The sequence below is a fragment of the Poromitra crassiceps genome (assembly GCF_964638095.1).
Source record: "Poromitra crassiceps genome assembly, chromosome: 2".
In the NCBI taxonomy this organism is placed as follows: domain Eukaryota; kingdom Metazoa; phylum Chordata; class Actinopteri; order Beryciformes; family Melamphaidae; genus Poromitra; species Poromitra crassiceps.
Genome location: NC_139624.1, coordinates 5,078,177 through 5,082,607, shown reverse-complemented (window position 1 = coordinate 5,082,607; position 4,431 = coordinate 5,078,177). Strand labels below are relative to the sequence as shown.

Here is a 4,431-nt window from a genome sequence, read left to right as displayed (position 1 = left end):
GGAAATAATTTGTGTGGGGTAAGGTGTGTATGTGTGCACTTCTCAGTCTTCGCCACTAAGCAACTGGGGGCGCTGGACTTAAAGATGGGTCAGGGTTTGCGTAGATTATTTGCGTAAGTTGTCTTGTTTACTTTTAAACAGTTTTCTTGTTTTTCACATCTATACGTCTGTGTGGGATATCTTTACAAGACGAGACTGGGTGGTGAAACACGGATTGGATCGAGTAGATAGTCACTGGACAGGTTAGTCATGGTTTTAGTAGGGATCCTACGCCAGGATTGATAGATGAGACCCCAGAACTGTTTTTACAGGGACTTGCTCTTGGTCTGTATAGGCCCGTGGCTCACCACCTCCTGCTGCTCCTGCTGTTCTCCATAAATAAGTTGTCACTCAGCTCGAAGACTACTACTACTAAGTATCCTCTAATCTGTGACTCCTGCCTCCATTTGGCCAGTTACACTAGGGCTAGGCTATATAGAGGGGATTTAGAAGTGCGTATACTATACAGTCTATGCCGGCGATCCTCAAAGTCCGGACTCCGGTCCGCATCCGGACCGAGACACCGTCCTATCCGGATCGAGCCCTATAACCTACAAATCATTGATAACTTACATTTTCACGGAGCGTTTCTATTTTAACCGGCACATGCTTTTATAGTATTTACGGTACTACTGGTTTATCTGCCAGGAAGCTCACAGACCAATGCACGCGCTGTAAATCATCACACGTGATGCTACTCGGCCAATCAAATAAGCGAATCGTTTCTCTCTGTTGCTTCGAATGGTGCTGCGAGAGCACACGGACGGAGGGGAGGCGACGCGAGGCGAGAGATAGTAATTTCACACGGTGTGCTCAAAATAAACCACTCTTACATGTCCATTCATTGTTCTTACGGGCAGATCAAAACCAGTATGTCTCGTGTGAAGTGCGGTGCGATCCTGACCTGTCTATGGAAGCGCCACACATGAGCAAACACACATACACACACCAGGGCACACTCACTGCCCAACGCAACAGCATGCGAGGTTGATCGACAGACAGACAGACACAGACAGACAGACAGACAGATAGATAGAGAGCTCACTTCTCTCAAGAGAAAAGGTTGTTTGTTGGCTGAGAGTGTTAAATGTGAAATGGAGTGAAGAAAAGGGGAAACTTATTTCTCTTAAATTAAAGCACTTCATTTTAAGATGCACATTTTTCCAAAGCACTCTGTTATGTTATTTTTAAATGCATCATTTTACTTGAAATGAGAAAAGATAATTTATTAATTATAGTAGGCTAGTTATGTATAATTAATTCAGTTAAATATGAAAACTGTAAATAAGCATTATTGATGTTTATTTAGATGTAACAGTCAGTTGTTGACTACATACAGACATTGTACCATTAGGATACTTCAATCATTGAGTTCAATGGTACTGAAATCATAGCGTAAGCTATGTTACAATGTTCCGGACCTTTGCTTGAGGACATTTTCTCTAACTGGAATTTTAATTGAGTGCCCCTGGTCTATGCCCTATTAAACTGTACTCTGTACACTCCCCCACTCTACAATTAATAATGTGTTGCTATTGAATAAGTGGGTCAAGCCCCTGTTTTCTTCATGCGCTCCCTTTTGCAGTGCAGCATCAAAATAGATCACTTGGGCAATGTTGGCTTGTTGTGTCAGGTAGTGCAGATGTGTGTGGACCCTAATGTAGAACAGACAGGCAGCAAGCAAGGCTTTAGGTGTAAATAAAGGTTTTTACTAGAAGAACTCAACAAAAACAGCTAGCTCACAGCTAGGCCAAGAGCAAGGTAAGTCAGAGGGAAACAAACCACATACTGTAGACAATGATTTGACCAAGACACAGACTGAGACAATATATAGACAGAGGTAACTAATGACGCATGAGGGACAGCTGGGGAAGGCAGGAACAGAGGTCAAAACGGGAGAACTGATTGGTGGGGAGAACTCGGGTAATGGGCAGGCTAACGAGGGAACATAGGCAACAGGTGGGAGGAAAGGCAGACTAATGAGGGAACATGGGCAACAGGTGAGGAGAAGACAGAGACTAATACACAAAGACTAAACATAACACACTCCTGTCTCTACAGTATGACTGAGGGCCACTGAGTCCAGCTCCTCAGGAATTACACACATGACAACAGAGATGTTGCCTGTCCAGTTTTCCATCACTATTATTGTCCCCAGCGGTCGTGATGCTGGTGCAGAGCCTCTCATTCCCTCTTCAGCCAGATATTAACTCTCCTGTCAGCACAGCATCAGCACCATCACTGTGTGACAGCTAACGGCTCGATCCCACCTGTACGGCAACCATTTTAGGGCCTCCTCCTCCATCACAGTATTGGCTATCATTCCTCAGTCTAAGCGTTGTCAGTTCTTGTGTCTCCTAGTAAAACCATATCAAGTGTGCTCTGAAACACCTTCAGTCCTCCCACGAAAACGCTGTCATTCTTCCTGCATTACTGTTTCACTCCTCACGCGTCAGTCATCGCACAATACGGCGTCACTTGTCAGTCATCAGTCCTCACTCGTCAGTCATCAGTCATTGTCCACCTAAGCCCCCCTCTGCCACTCATATTGTCCCGGCTTCCCTTGTACAAGCAGGTGTCAACAATTTCATTGCAGACTCTTTCGAGATCATCCGTCACCTCTAGCCTGGATCTGACAAACTCACACAGTTCCTCATTGGCCATGACATCCCAGATGCCATCACAGGCTAGCACAATTAATTCATCTTCCCCCTCAGATCTCTCTATTGCATAGACCTCAGGCTCAGGTGAGACGAGCTGCTCTGTGGGGCCCTTTCCATGCACGCATTTGTAGTCGAAGTCTCCGAGAGCCCGCGACACTGCTAGAGACCCATTAACTCGTTGGATCATGACTGAGCCGCCAGCATTCTGGATCCTCTCCTTCTCCAGTGGGTTGCTGGGCTTGTGATCGTTTGTGAAGAAGTGCACAGTTCCGCCCCGGCAGAGGAGTCCCCGCGAGTCTCCGCAGTTGATGAAGTAGACGTGGCCTGGAGAAATCATCACCCCTACTGCAGTGCAGCCGCTGCGGTCCACGCCATGCTTCTTCTCAGAGATGGTCCGCATGTGTTCGTCGATCTGCAGGAACCCAGTGCGGATTCCACTCTTCACACTATCCACGGAGGGCACTTCTTCCAGGGCGCTCTGGAAGTCTGGGGTGCTTGTGATGTGCTCCAGCAGGTGCTCACAGCAGTACTTGGCCACCTGGGAGCCAGCGTGCCCATCATAAACAGCAAAGAAGGACCAGAGGTCGAGACCATGAGGCAGACCAATTACAGACGTATGTGCATCTTCCATCTCTACCCGCCAGCCCTGCATACTACTCCATAGTGCAGGTTGTTACCCTCACCGTGGGAATTGTACTTTCCATCTTTGGCTTGTCCAAAAACGCCCCCATTGTGTCCCTCTTAAAACCAAGTATTCCAAATATCGGTTAACAGCAACAGAAGCTGCGACAGCGGCAAGGGCTGACTGGTCGCAGTTCACACCAGAGAGGGTTCACCGACGAGATGAGGGGGGTTTGCGGTTTAGCTAAGCTAGCTAGCTAGTTAGCTAGCAGTCGTCACTCAGACTCAGTGCATATAAATTGTGTAAGTGCAGAGCTCCCTGTTTGCGTACGCCCGTGATGCATTACATTGTCAAAGCTGGCGATAGCCAACTCCCTACACCTCTTAATCACATTCATACCAATGAGGACTGGTACTTGCTCTTTGAGTTTGTCATCTTTCACACAGGTTTGGTGTTTTGGCTCTTTCTTTCCTGACCCCCCTGGAACTGGTTCTTTGTTCTCAGACACTGACTGTTCCTGGGTTTGATCCCTCACAACTAAAAACCCACACTCAGGTATACTCAACCCCATGGTCTGTACATCCAGCTCAACATAACCGATGTATGGGATTGGTAATGAGTTGGCGGCAGTTAGCTTGAGCCATTTGGCAGTAGAGGTGATGTCTTCATCTTCTCCTAATAGGTTATCTCGGAAGAAAGACTCAGAGATGGTGCTCACTTGGCTCCCTGTATCTAACAGGCACCTAGCCTTCGCTCCACCCACCTCAACTTCAACCTCTGGACACTCCCCAACTGCTCGCTCCAGAAATCTTTCACGAGTAAGAGTCTTTGAGCCTTTTCTCTTTTCGCCTGGCTCTTGGCAATCGAGGAAGCTAGTTTCCCTGTGGAGATGCTGTGGAGAGGGTAGACTGGCCATCTTTGCACTCTCTTGCAATGTGTCCTACTCCCTTACATTTGTAACAGACAGGTTTTCCATCATCTGTGAGCTGGAGTTTTGGCCTAGGTTTCCACCCTCTGTCTTTTCCAGACTTTTCCCTAGTGGTGAGATGCTCCCTCAACACATTGGTTAACTCCCCAATAGCCTTGCCCTGCTCAGAGACGACCTTA

The 4,431-nt window shown here is 47.4% G+C and overlaps 1 pseudogene across 1 annotated transcript; it reads right to left on the bottom strand.

Annotated features, from left to right (window-relative positions):
* Nucleotides 1-2,541: 2,541 nt before the first annotated feature.
* On the bottom strand, nucleotides 2,542-3,433 carry LOC310791781 (protein phosphatase 1A pseudogene; annotated as a pseudogene). Its single transcript has one exon. The product of its transcript is annotated as a protein phosphatase 1A pseudogene (transcript).
* Between the last annotated feature and the right edge of the window lie 998 nt (nucleotides 3,434-4,431).